Below are 15342 nucleotides of genomic sequence, written 5' to 3' on the forward strand. Positions count from 1 at the left end.
AATCGAAGCTCAAGTTCAGCTTCTAACAGGAACTCTTCCTGTCTCTGATGAAAAACTCAAAACGCATCAGAGAGGAGACAACAAAAGACGAAATGTTGCAACAAGTCATCAGCCATATAAAAAATGATTGCCCAAAAGGACACTGTTCAAAATTCAAAATCTGACCTCACTGTCGCAGATGGTTTTCTACTTTGTCTCGATCGTATTGTTATCCCTACGACACTAAGACCCATGATACTACAAAAAATGCATGAAGGTCATCTAGGCATAGAGAAATGCAAACGAGCGAGATTGGCAGTATATCGGCCAGGAATAAATAAGGACATAACCGATCTAATTCTAGATTGTGAGACCTGCCACAGTAATCAACCGACTCAGAGTAAAGAAACACTTACATCTCGTGATCTTGAGAAAACTCCATGGTCGAATGTTGGCATAGATCTTTTTCACTAGTCGTGATTATATCCTAGTCATTGATTACTTCTCAAACTATCCCTAAGTGATTAAATTGTCTGATTCTACCTCAAAATCCATGATTAAAGCAACAAAGTTTCTTTGACACCAGTCAGGAGAGCATTGGAATGATAAAGTCTCGAAGTGACAAAGGAATGAAAGAGGGTTTCAGAAGCAGAAGGACCGAGGGAGGGTTGGAGGTAAATTACCGAGGTGGAAGTTGGTGGTCTTTACAATTGAGCGGTAATGGGGCTGGATTCTCTGTTTTAGCGGCTAAGTGCCAGTGGAGCATGTATAGTCTTTTACGACCAAAAAAATCTGTGTGAAACCTCACCAATTCCAGGACTGAGGGGCCAGCAGCGGCACTGGGTGAAACTTCCGCCCCCCCGTGCGGAAAATGGCCGAAGAATGGCCAGGACCGCGCCGAGCATGCACACAGCTGACAACCTGCAGCAGTCGCGCTGTACAACATGATGCACCCACCCGACCCACCATCACGACCCCACAGCCCACCCCCTGGCCACCCCCCCCACCAGTATCCCCAGCCCTCGCTGAAGCTCCCCTGGCCAGCGGCACAGATCCCGGCCTGGATACAGTCCGCAGCCGCCACGCCGGGTTCCCGCACGGCTGAGACCACATGTGTCCCACATGTGTTTGGAATTCAGCCCATCGGGGGCGGAGCATCATGGCAGGGCCAGCCGATGACGCGCCAATGCCGTTGTAACGGCGCACGTCCTGATGACGGCAATTTGGTAGGGGCGGAGCATGGCTGACAGGCGTCAAACCGGCGCCGCCCCCGACCTCGGCTTCGGACCCCATTCTCCATCTGATCGCCGAACATGATTTTGGCGTGGGGCAACGGAGAATCCCGCCCATGGGATGGAAACTCAGTTTGGGTCACATAGTTTGAGAAGAATTTTGTTTGAGTTTGAGAAAGTGGCATGGGAAGACCACGGTGATAAACAATGGAAGAATTGTAATTCATTTTGTTTTGAATCGGTGACAGATCAGGATTTCTAAACTGTAAACTGGACTTGAAGATGTGATTAAATAGAATTCCATTGCCACGTGCCTCATGACAGAAAGCAGGTCATTCTCAGCTACCCCACATGCTGAAAAAGGACACCAAGGGCGGGATTCTCCATCCGTTCACGCCAGCGGGATTCTCCACTAGCGTTGCAGTGAGCGGAGTTTTGATTGAGCGTCGAATTCTCCGTACTCGCGGGGTAGTTCGGAATGGAGAATCCCAGCCTCAGTTACAGATGTTTGGGAACAACGGGCGTCATTCTCCGACCCCCCGCCGGGTCGGAGAATGGCCGTTGGCCGCCGTGAATCCTGCCCCCGCCCCCGCCGAAGTCTCCGGTACCGGAGATTGGGCGGGAGCGGGAATCGGGCCGCGCCGTTTGGCGGGACCCCCCGCTGGATTCTCCGGCCCGGATGGGCCGAAGTCCCGCCCAGGAATTGCCTGTCCCGCCGACGTAAATCAAACCTGGTATTTACCGGCGGGACCAGGCGGCGTGGGCGGGCTCCGGGGTCCTGGGGGGGGGGGGCACGGGGCGATCTGACCCCGGGGGGTGCCCCCACGGTGGCCTGGCCCGCGATCGGGGCCCACCGATCCGCGGGCGGACCTGTGCCGTGGGGGCACTCTTTCCCTTCCGCCTCCGCTACGGCCTCCACCATGGCGGAGGCGGAAGAGACTCTCCCCACTGCGCATGCGCGGGAAACTGACAGCGGCCGCTGACGCTCCCGCGCATGCGCCGGGAAACTGACAGCGGCCGCTGACGCTCCCGCGCATGCGCCGCATTTCCGCGCCAGCTGGCGGGGCAACAAACGCCATTTCCGCCAGCTGGCGGGGCGGAAATCCATCCGGCGTCGGCCTAGCCCCTCAATGTTGGGGCTCGGCCCCCAAAGATGCGGAGCATTCCGCACCTTTGGGCCGGCGCGATGCCCGTCTGATTGGCGCCGTCTTTGGCGCCAGTCGGCGGACATCCCGCCGTTGGGGGAGAATTTCGCCCAACATTCCAGCAGTCCGGGCACATTGTTCATTTTTACATTAAACAAACCGAAGCTGTGGTCAATGAAAAGCAAAACATGGTGGATGGTGGCAATCTGAAATGAAAACAGAAAATGCTGGAAATACTCAGCATGTCTGGCAGCATCTGTGGAGAGAGAAACAGCGTGAACGTTTCAAGTTGGATGTCATTCTACTCCAGAAAACTCTTCTGAAAGGGGCGTTTGGTTTGACTCGAAACGTTAACTCTGTTTCTCTCTCCACAGACGCTACTGAATATTTCCAGCACTTTCCTCTTTTATTCCGAAACGGGAGTAATTATTCACAACAATCAACTAATGGGCTTAAGAAATAATGAAAGCCCCTGCATTTAAACCTTTTCTAGGGAAATCTGCAGCCACAGACTCTTCATTAGCAGCAACCAGAATGTTAAATAGGTGAAACGTAAAGAGCCTGATAATATTACTAACGTTTCATTACAACTCATACAAAGATACTAACCCAATACTGTCAATGATCCTATGATTTATTGATGCTAACACAACTGGTCTCACACTGTCACTATCTAATCTGCATTTATCCAAACATTCCTTCAAGACACTCTGCAGTATTGTGTCTCACAATTTGTACATTCATGAAGGAACTTCCTTCAACATGGGGTGAGGGGAAAGCGGATAGTTTTCAACAATCTGCCCTTACAGGTTTGCGCCACCCCTGAGCTGGGGCCCGCACACAAGTGTTTGTGACCCTTATCATGCTCCAATTCCCTACTCAATAACATTTCACTTTAATCCCAATGCCAGCATTTACAGTACTTCCTCATTGACGCTTCCTCTCGACATAAGCTTTTCTTTGTCTTTCAGACAAATCCTCCATCTTCCCTCTATTACAGAACAGAAGGAGATCATCTGACCCCGTCCCCTCCCATGTCGAATTTAAGAAGGAGCTCCCCTCATGCACCATCCCGTTCCCCTTGCCCTGTACTTACATGTTTTCAACTTTGCCTATTTCAAATAGTACTCCAAATTTCTTTTTAAACTGTGCCAGATTCTATTTTTTTTTCTGTTGTCCACTCAATGTGTAAAACAATTACTCTTACCTCGCCCCCTCATTCTTTTGATGACGATTTTAATTCTATGCCCTCTGGACATTGACTCAGTAATCCAATGGAATTACTTTCTTCTCTGCGTCTTTTTAACCAAAAACTCTAAGAGGACTGTGCCTTTCTCTGGCAGAGACAGGCTTTAAATCCAGGACCAAGTACTTACGACCAAATCTTATCTTTCCTATCCAACCTAAGGATCATTCCTAACTAGAAGCAAAACACTGCGCATTGCTGAAAGTTTGAAATAATAACAGAAAATGCCGGAAACCTCGACAGGGCTGGCAGCGTCTGAGGAGAGAGAAACACAACATTAACAATTCAGGCTGAGGAAGTATTCCGATGGAAGGTCATCAGCCTGACTTGTTCGCTCTATGTTTCTTACCACAGATGCTGTTGACACTGCCGAGTATTTCCAGCATGTTTTTGTTTTTATTTCTTCCTATCTTGTTGCTAGGAAGGGAAACTGACACGAAAGATGAAATATTAACAGCATATTTTCGTTGCTGCCCTTCCTCATCTTGCTCAACAGTTCCAAGATTCTGCCCAACAGATTTTAAAGGCAGGAAGGGAGCCAGGAAAATGACTGAAACGCTTCCAAACGCCCAAAAGAACATGTTCAACTGCTGGAAATGTTGCCAGAACCAAGGCCTCCCACAAAAATCTGGGGCCTGTTACACATTCTCCCACTGATACACCATTAGAATGGACCATGTGTACATATTTTAAAATTTATTTAGAGTACCCAATTATCTTTTTTTTTCCAATTAAGGGGCAATTTAGCGTGGCCAATCCACCTACCCTGCGCATCTTTGGGTTGTGGGGGTGAGACCCATGCAGACACGGGGAGAATGTGCAAACTCCACATGGTCAGTGACCCAGGGCCGGGATTCAAACCCCTGTCCTCAGCGCCGTAGGCAGCAGTGATAACCACTGTGCGACTTGCCGCCCTTACCATGTGTACCATGTGGCGGTGTCGAAAGATACCTGGTGACTCTTGAGCAAACGTAATTAAACAGCCAAATTAAGAGCCAACCAAACATTAGCAACACCTCTTGCTCAGATACACTTCCCAGGTGCTGACGCTTGCTGGGATACAGTTCCACTTAGATTATCTGTACTATTTAATGTCTCCGCTACCGTGAATCCAGTCTGCTAAATGTTTCCCTCACCACTGATGCTGTCAGATCTTCTGAGCATTTCCAGAACTTCCTGCTTTTATTCTATTACTGAGAGGGATTCCAGTCAATACCACCTCAACATTAAATAGTACAGATAATCTAAGTGGAACTGTATCCCAGCAAGCGTCAGCACCTGGGAAGTGTATCTGAGCAAGAGGTGTTGCTAATGTTTGGTTGGCTCTTAATTTGGCTCTGTTTAATTACGTTTGCTCAAGAGTCACCAGGTATCTTTCGACACCGCCACAAGGTTCAGAACCGAATACTGATCAATAACTCGATACACCAGTTAGCAAGTTCAAAAGCAATGCTCATTTATTTACACACAGTCAAATCTACTCATGCATAAACTCTACAAACTAAACTACCACTATTACGAAAGCCTATACTTAGCTTCGGGGCCCACTCAGTAAGAGGAACAGTGGTCGTTGCTCGGTTCTGAGGCTGCTGGGTTGAGCTGTTTACAGGGTAGCAACTAGGAGCGTCTATCTCTTGGGCCTCAACTAATTGGGTCTTTCTCAATCAGTTGTATTGATTTTCCTCCAATAGAGGGGTGGTTCCCTGATCGCTGGGCGTGTCCTGGTGACTGTTAGTCTGCTTTGTCTTAGCCTCTTCTGGCACCGGGGAGTCTGCCTTAACATTGTGGATCTAAATGTTTCCCTTTTGTCCCTGGAGATGGCTCATTAGTATGTAGATTGCTTGGTTGTTTCAGTCCTGTCTGAGCGTTTAAGGTTCTAATCAACAGACAGAGCTTGCACCTGCTTGTTTCTTAGCATTGTCCAATTTTCCCTGCATTCTTTGCGGGTGTCCATTTGGTAATCGGGACGTGGCCATCCCAGATGGCTACAGAGTCAATGCAGGGAAGTATAAGCTTGAGCAGTGTTTTCAAACTTTTTTTCCGGTGACTCATTTTTACCAACTGGCCAACCATCGGGGCCCACACCGGCTGAACTTCTCAACCCACCATTTTCACCTACCTTTAATGCAACAGATTAAACTGCTTGGTCCTCACGATCTCACTTGCATTGTTATTCAATGTTACATTTCTGTATGGGTTGTCACGTGTACCGAGGCACAGTGAAAAGTGTTTTTCTGCGAGCAGCTCAATCAGATCATTGAGTACAGTGGGTTGGGTGGTGGATGGACATTAAGTGGGTTATTCGTCACAGGTCCTGGAGCTTGTCATAATATGCATCTATGTATATAATGGAGTGCAGACAGGCAGTGATTGACACACAGGATGACCAGTAAGCACACAGAACAGAACAGCCAATTACCAGACAGGACACGACCACTATAAAGCCAGAGGGCACCAGTTTTCCCGCTCTCTCGGGACCCAGCCTCTGAGACAGTCAGAGTTAGTGAGCTGGCCAGTGCAAACACCATGTGGTGTTGCTAATTGTGTTTCTTTTTATTTGGCTCTGAAGATGGCAGCCAATATGGTCGCCTCCCTTAATTCGAATTATGTTTTGCTCTAGAGTCGCCAGGTATCTCTTGATACCGCCACAAGTTTCAAACCGAATACTGATCAAAGACTCGATACACCAGTTAGTTAGTTCAGACTCAATGCTCATTTATTTACACACACAGTCAAATATATTCATGCATAAAACTCCACAGACTAAACTATCACTACTGCTAAAAGCCTATACTTAGCTTCAGGCACCCACTCGGTCAGAGGAACAATGGCCGTTGTTTGGTTCTGAGGCTGCTGGGGTTGAACTGGTATGGAATAACAGCTAAGAACGTCTGTCTGGTAGCGTGCGTTGACCTTGGACTTACTTGCTCTGATGCAGCTTTAGCAGGTCTCTCCTTGGTGAGAGCCGGAGCCAAGAGAGCGATTCTCTCTTGGGGGATCCTTCTTATACCCAAAGGGGGCTTCACGCGCTTTTGGGCGGGCCTTGAACTTGGCCCCAATTAATTGGGCCATTTCTCAATTGTTCCTATCGATTTCCTCCAAAAAAGGGGTGGGTGCCCTGATGGCTGGGCGTGTCTTAGGTGGCCGTTGGCCTGCTTTGTTCGGGCCTCCTCTGGCACCGGGGTGTCTGCCTTAGTATCGTTTACTTAAATGTTACTCTTTTGTCCCCGGGGATGGCTCATTAGCAGTTTTGGTCTTGTCTGGGAGCTGTGGCTCCAATCAACAGACAAACCATGCACCTGCTTGCTTTCTCAGTATTGTCCATTTTCCCTGCAATCTTTGCAAAGTGTCCATTTTGTAATCGGGAAGTGGCCATCCCAGATGGCTACACTGGTAGCTAGTAAATCTGGATAGGCTAGTATCAGGTCTCCAGTCAAATCAGTATAGTGTCAACCCACAGTTGAACATGTATAATAGTTTAGATGTTAAATAAAATCGTGTTGCATCTTATCAAGTGTTGGAGGTCTGTCTCTCGCTACACTGCATCAAGTGCAGTCCACATCGACCCAGCCTACCCAACACATCTTGGTACCAGTGAGTGATGCTGAAAATTGACGGACCTACCTTGAGTGAATTAGTATTGACCAGCAAATAGACGGACCTACCTTGAGTGAATCAGCGTTGACCAGCAAACAGCCATCCGGTGACATGGAAAACGTCCGGCCTCCTCCGCAGCTCCGCATCGCCGGCAACCTCGGTGCAAATTGGAAGATCTTCAAACAAAAGTTCCAACTCTATCTGGAAGCCACCGACCTCGAGGCCGCATCGGACGCCAGGAAGATCGCACTATTCCTCTCCACAGCCGGGGACCACGCCATCCACATCTACAACTCCCTTACAATCGCTGAAGGCGAAGACAAGGTGAAATTTAAAACAGTCCTACTGAAGTTTGACAGCCACTGAGACATTGAGGTGAATGAGAGCTTTGAACGGTACGTTTTCCAGCAGAGGCTTCAGGGTAAGGATGAACCTTTTCAATTCTTTCTGACCCATCTCCGCATCCTCGCGCAGTTATGTAACTATGACTCGACCACTGATTCCATGATCCGGGATCAGATCATTTTCGGGGTCCACTCCGATTCCCTTCACCAGCAGCTCCTGAAAGTCAAGCAGCCCACCCTCACTATCGCCATCGAAATGTGCATTCTCCACGAACATGCTAACAATCGGTACTCCCACATCAGGGCAGCAGAAACGGCAAAGCTAACCTCCCACGAGGCAGAATGGGTGCAGGCCATCACACAAATGCAGGGCCTAAGTATCGAGGAGCGTGGCCATTCCGCGCCCTTTTCCCGGCTCCCGGCGCATGGGCGCCATGGCCGAGGGGACGGCGAGACCGACCAAGGAGAGACCAGACTGCGCAGGTGCGTACGTTGTTCGACCGCACTTCGCATGCGCGATGGCGCACGGAACGCGCTGACGTTGGCGTCATGACGTGTCCGAATTGTGGCTCCGCCCATTTAAAGCGGCAATGCCCGGCAAAATCACAACAGTCTCTACAATGTGGCAAGCTTGGCCACTACGCAGCCCTTTGCAGATCTGCTCCACTGCCCAGCATCCAGCGATCCCAGCCGCGGCGCAGAAAGCGTCCGTTCAATACAGCAGGCCATGCCAGACTCCGACCCCGACAGCCCAACAGATCCTGATGCTGCGTGCCTCAAATCTCCATACCGGGTGGGCATCATTACGAAACATACGCTGCCTTTCTCCAAGACAGCGATGCACCTCCCGATCCTCAGCGTGGATCCTGATGACGAATGATGTGCTGTCCTCACAGTCAACAAGGCTCGCATCCGGTTCAAACTGGACACCGGTGCATTGGCGAACCTCATCTCCAAATCCCTTCTCGACACCATCCGCGTCAGACCAAGCATTCTTCCACCGGCCTGCCAGCTCCTTGACTACAGTGGCAATGCTATAGCTGCCAGTGGCTCATGCCAACTCGGAGTTTCCAATAAGTCATTTAAAGCGACACTGTGATTTGAGATCGTGGGACCTGACAGAGCATCCCTGCTCGGTGCTCGCAATATTTGGGGTCGCAGAGGAGCCGGGAGTGCAGGAGGCGAAAGAGGCTGGTGTTCTGGCCTTTGCGTCCCTGGTAGCCCGGCGAAGGATTCTCCTTCAGTGGAAGGATGCGAGGCCCCCAAGCGTGGAATCCTGGATCAACGATATGGCGGGGTTTATTAAGTTGGAGAGGGTGAAATTCGCCTTGAGAAGGTCGGAACAAGTGTTCTTTAGGCGGTGGCAACCGTTCTTAGACTTCCTGTATGATGCCCTGGTCCTGGAGGTCCTGTAACTGCTGCTTGAGGCGGTCCTTGAGGGGTGCCGGCACCCGACGTGGTGCGTGGATCACAGGGGTGGCATTTGGTTTGAGCAAGATTCTGTATCAGCATGGAAGTGCCCATTCCGTCGAACATGCTGTGGTACTGCGTGATGATGTCATCAATTTCAGCCTGGAAGTTCTCATCACGTGAGGCCATCGCCTGTGAGGATGACATGGTGTGGACTCGCTGAACCAAGTTCAGACGTTTGCAGGCCCGAGCACCGAGCAGGGATGCTCTGTCAGGTCCCACGATCTCAAATCGCAGTGTCGCTTTAAATGACTTATTGGAAACATGAGCCACTGGCAGCTATCGCATTGCCACTGTAGTCAAGGAGCTGGCAGGTCAGTGGAAGAATGCTTGGTCTATTGAGTTGGATGATCAGCCATGATCATAATGAATGGCCTCCTCCTGCTTCTATTTCCCATGTTTCTATGAACTGTAACTCAGGTTTGACCCATTCCTCCTGATCCTGTGCCAATATTCCAGAACAGGGGATGGGGGAGGTGGTGAGGAATAGGTCAGAGAACTGGGGGGGAAAATTCAAACCATTGCTGGGGAAATGTAAGAGCAAGCTGATCTTTAAACTGCCTCTCAAACTTCATGCAAACAAAACAGAGGTAAACAATTCACTCCCGAAAGGCATTTGCTCTCTGGACAGCTCCAAAAGAAGGTCGTCCATCATCAACTTCCCAAGGGCAATTGGGGATGGGCAATAAATGCTGGCCTGGTCAGCAACACCTATTTACCAGGAATAAATTTAGAGTTGTGGACACTTCTACTGCGCTGGGACATATTTACAAACTTCTAATTAGTCTAAATTATATTTTGTCAGCACTCATTAAGCACTTAGAGAATTCTCAAAGGACTTCAGAAGATAATGCAAGTAAATTATTGTGTTGTAGTACTGCAGAACAGCCAACAGTACTTGATTTACCTGGACTACCTCCAACTGACCTGTCCACTCCCTAAATTACTGCCCAAACTGCCTCGGGAGCATTGAAGAGACAGTGATAAACGTTGCTTTTGGCTTTTGCTGTTTGTTATCCAAACCCTCTCATCATAAACAGAGGGACAGGCACAAAGATAAGTTGGCTCATGCAATTTATCTCGTGAAAAGCAGGGCCTGAACATCCAGGGAGGCCCCAGGTTCAATCAATGGTCTTTGCTGTCAGTCAAGGCAGCAGTAGAGGTGCTGCATTAGGCCTCAGTGCTTGTGGTTTGTGTCGTGTTGGGTGCTGTGCTACACAGACGAACCAACATGGTTGCAGATGGTGCAACTCTGTTTTAGTACTATCAATAACAACATCTGTAAACTTATTACTGTGGTTCGTTCATTACCCTTTAACCTGTGGACCCAGCCCTAACACTATCTTGGAGAGGCACTCAGCACATGGTGAATGTCTAAGTGGCTTGCTGTGAGCTCTGTGCCCTGAGCTGTCTCCTGCTGGAATGAGTGGGAACTGTGGTGTTCCCGTTTTATAGTGCGTGTGCCCTTGCTTGTGATTGGCTGTGATGTTGCGTATGTGTTGATTGGTCCGTTGATCTGTCCATCAGTGTGTATGTGTGTTTGCACCATGATGTTTATCTGAATATCATGACATCCCCCCATTTTTTACAAAAATATGTGCCTATGTGTTAATAAATATAGATGTGTACTGAGCGCAGCTGAATGTGTGTGTGCAATATCTACAACATGTACATGAGGCTAAACTATATACATAGGAAGGTGTCAGGTGCAACATAGCAACGAGGTTGTACCATAAACAAAACAAGTGTAAACATCAAGCATCAAAAGGAACTCCTGTAACGACAAAAAGAGAAACATATTAACATTGTGGCATAAAACTTTAGTGAGTTCAATGTTCAAACAGGCTCATAAGTCCAGCCTAGTAGGTGGGCGATGAATTCGAGTTGACCGCCTCAAGGGTGGGTCAGGATCCACCGGCTGAGGAATGGGCCAGGCCACAGGCAACAGAGGAATGGGCATGGTGGCAGGAAGCTCCACGAAGTCGACATCAGGAACAACAGGAGGGCGCGGCACCAGTGTATGTTCCCGTAGCGAGCGCGGAAGCAGGCGAAGAGCCCGGCGATTGCGCCGGCGAATGGAGCCATCAGGCATGCGAACAAGGAACGAGCGGGGAGCCACGCGTCGGAGAACTTCGGCAGTTGCCGACCAGCCACCCTCTGGTAGATGGATGCGGACGTTGTCTCCAGGCGCCAAGGCAGGAAGATCAGTTGCCCGAGTGTCATGTGCCACCTTCTGCTGAGCACGCTGCTGTCGCATCCTTTGCAGTACTGGAGTATAGTCGGGTGTAGGAACAAGAATGGATGGCACAGTGTTCCTGAGGGCACGACCCATCAACAGCTGGGCTGGTGAGAGGCCAGTGGCTAGTGGGGCCGAGCGATAGGCCAGCAGGGCTAAGCAGAAGTCAGATCCGGCATCAGCAGCCTTGAGAGGAGCCGCTTGATGATATGAACGCCCTTTTCTGCCTAGCCATTGGACTGGGGATGCAGGGGGCTGGACGTCACATGTGTGAAGCCGTATGAAGCGGCAAAAGTATACCATTCTTGGCTTGCAAAACATTGTCCGACATCATAGAATTTACAGTGCAGAAGGAGGCCATTCGGTCCATCGAGTCTGCATCGGCTCTTAGAAAGAGCGCCCCACCCAAGGTCCACACCTCCACCCTATCCCCATAACCCAGTAACCCCACCCAACACTAAGCGCAATTTTGGACACTATGGGCAATTTAGCATGGCCAATCCACCTAACCCACACATCTTTGGACTGTGGGAGGAAACCGGAGCACCCGGAGGAAACCCACGCACACACGGGGAGGATGTGCAGACTCCGCACAGAGAGTGACCCAAGCCGGAATCGAACCTGGGACCCTGGAGCTGTGAAGCAATTGTGCTATCCACAATGCTACCGTGCTGCCCATGACAGTAAGCGGAATGCCATGGCGAGCGAAGGTTTCCTTGCATGCCCTGATGACAGCGGACGATGTCAAATCGTGCAGGCGTATGACCTCTGGATAATTCAAAAATAATCTATGATGATGACATAGTCCCTGCCGAGCGCATGAAAAAGGTCCACACCCACCTTCGCCCAGGGGGACGTTACCAACTCATGGGGCTGATGCGTCTCAGGGGGCTGCGCCGGCTGAAACCTTTGGCAGGTGGGGCAGTTGAGCACCATATTGGCGATGTCGTCGCTGATCCCCGGCCAGTAGACAGCTTCTCGGGCCCTCCGCCTGCACTTCTCAACCCCGAGATGGCCTTCGTGCAGTTGTTCGAGGACCAGCCTGTGCACACTGTGTGGAATCACAATCCGGTCCAACTTTAGGAGGACACTGTCAATGACGGCCAAGTCGTCCCGGACATTGTAGAATTGTGGGCACTGTCCTTTGAGCCACCCTCCCGTCATGTGGCGCATCACACGTTGTAGAAGGGGGTCAGCCGCAGTCTCCCGGCGAATACGGGCCAGGCTTGAATCATCAGCTGGCAGATTGGCCGATGTGAAGGCCACATGCGCTTCGACCTGACAGACGAACCCCCCCGATTCGGGCGGTGTGCTCACTGCTCTGGACAGGGCATCCGCGATGATGAGGTCCTTTCCCGGGGTGTAGAGCAGTTGGAAGTCGTACCTCCGGAGCTTGAGCAGAATGCGCTGGAGGTGAGGGGTCATCTCATTCAGGTCCTTTTGTATGATGCTGACCAGGGGGCGATGGTCGGTTTACACGGTCAACTGAGGGAGACCATACACGTAGTCGTGGAATTTATCTATGCCGGTTAACAAACCCAGGCACTCCTTCTCAATCTGCGCATAGCGCCATTCTGTGAGGGTCATGGCCCGCGAGGCATAGGCGACCGGGGCCCATGATGCAGTGTCATCCTGTTGCAGGAGTACCGCCCCAATGCCGGACTGGCTGGCATCAGTCGAGATCTTCATATCTCGAGAGGTGTCGAAGAACGCCAATACTGGGGCTGTGGTGAGCTTAATTTTGAGCTCTTCCCATTCCTTCTGGTGTGCGGGCAGCCACTGGACCTCCGTGGTCTTCTTCACTAGGTGGCGAAGAGCCGTTGTGTGGGAGGCATGGTTGGGAATGAACTTCCCCAGGAAGTTGACCATCCCGAGAAAGCGTAGCACTGCTTTCTTGTCTGCCGGATGCGGCATGGCTGTAATGGCGCTCACTTTGTCTGCATCCAGACGCACTCCTGACCGGGATATGTGGTCCCCCAGAAACTTTAGCTCAGTTTGGCCAAAAGAACACTTGGCTCGGTTGAGGCGCAGGCCGTGTTCTCGTATCCGAGCAAAGACACGCTGGAGACGACTGATGTGGTGTGGTGGACCAGATGATGACGTCGTCAACATAGACGCGCACCCCTTCGCTGTCCTCCATCATCTGTTCCATGATTCTGTGAAATACCTCGGATGCCGAGATGATGCCAAATGGCATTCTGTTGCAGCAGTACCTGCCGAAAGGAGTGTTGAAAGTGCACAGCTTCCTGCTGGACTGGTCCAGTTGAATCCAGTTGAAACCCTTCGAGGCATCAAGTTTTGTAAAAATTTTAGCCCGGGCCATTTCGCTCATGATATCTTCCCATTTGGGTATGGGGTAGTGTTCCCTAATGATGTTATTGTTCAGGTCTTTCGGGTCGATGCAGATCCGGAGTTCGCCAGAGGGCTTTTTAATGCACAGCATGGAGCTGACCCATGGCGTGGGCTCCGTGACCCGGGAAAGCACTCCTTGGTCCTGGAGATCCTGCAGCTGCTGCTTGAGGCGGTCTTTGAGTGGTGCTGGGACTCTACGGGGTGCGTGAATGACCGGGGTGGCGTCCAGTTTGAGCCGCATTCTGTCAGTGTAGGGCAGTGTGCCCATGCCCTCGAATGCCTCCTGGTTGTGGGCGAGGAGCGAGTGGAGCTGTGCCCTAAATTCTGCATCCGGGAAGTCTGACGTGCCTTCTGGAGTCAGAGCGTGTACCCGCTGAACGAGGTGGAGAACCTTGCACGCCTGTGCGCCTAACAGAGAGTCCTTCGATGATCCAACTATCTCAAAAGACAGTGATGCTGTGTATGCATTGTGTGTCACCTGGAGCTGGTAGGATCCCATGGCCGGGAAAACGTTTCCGTTGTAGTCGACCATCTTACAACGGGATGGCCGAATCGGTGGTCTGACCTTCAAGGCCTAGAAGGCTGACCATGCTATTAGGTTGGCGGAGGCACCAGTGTCTAAACGGAATGTGATTGGTGATCGGTTGACCGTTAGGGTGGCACACCATTCATCACCCGGATTAACACTGTTCACTGGCATTGGCTGGTGGGTCCTACTTGGGGACATCCGGTTCCTATCAATGACCGCAACACGGAAGGCTTCCCGGTCGTCTGTATCACCGGTCTGTATATCGTCAGGGTATGACTCGGTGTATGGAGGCTGAATGGTCCGCATGTCCCTGCGAGGCTGGCGGAATTGGGGAGCGTTGGCAGGTTGAGCTGCTCAGCAGCAGGCAGCGTAGTGGCCCATCTTGGCACAGCGGAGGCATTGTCGGTTCTTTGCTGGACATTGCCGCTTTAAATGTGCCGCACGTCGTGACGTCATGGCGTTCGTTGCGCCATCGTGCATGCGTAGTTCGTTCCTGCGTAGAGCGCGCCTGCGCGTCACGTCCCTCTGCGTCGACGTCTCTTTTGGCGCGTACAAGCGCGGGAGGCCGTGGAAAGCGCGCGAAATGGCCGCCCTCGTCCGGGCCGCGGGCCGGGAGGAATTCGATCACCTGGACCCGCTCGGCCTCGTAGGACCCCTGCCGTGCCAATTCGGCCGCCTGGAATTGGGAGTAGCGGCTGGTCGCGTTTTCATGGAGGACGCAGGCTTCGATGGCGGTGGCTAGGGTGAGGCTCTTAATTTTGAGGAGCTGCTGGCGTAGGGTGCCCAAGGTGACCCCAAAAACTATCTGGTCCCGAATCATGGAATCGGAGGTGGCCTTGTAACCGCAGGACTGCGCGAGGATACGGAGGTGAGTTAGGAAAGATTGAAAAGGCTCATCCTTACCCTGCAGGCGCTGCTGGAAGAGGTACCTCTCGAAGCTCTCATTTACCTCGATGCTGAAGTGTTGCTCAAGTTTAAGAAGGACCGTCTTGTACTTCATCTTGTCCTCACCTTCTGCGAACACCAGGGAGTTGTAGATGTGGATGGCGTGTTGCCCTGCCGTGGAGAGGAGGAGGGCGATTTTCCTGGTGTCCGAAGCATTCTCCCTTTCTGTGGCTTCTAGGAAGAGCTGGAAGCGCTGTTTAAACAGCTTCCAGTTGACGCCGAGGTTTCCAGCGATTTGGAGCGGCTGCGGCGGGCTGGTGGTGTCCA

This window comes from Scyliorhinus torazame, chromosome 18 (genome assembly GCF_047496885.1).
Source record: "Scyliorhinus torazame isolate Kashiwa2021f chromosome 18, sScyTor2.1, whole genome shotgun sequence".
Classification (NCBI taxonomy): domain Eukaryota; kingdom Metazoa; phylum Chordata; class Chondrichthyes; order Carcharhiniformes; family Scyliorhinidae; genus Scyliorhinus; species Scyliorhinus torazame.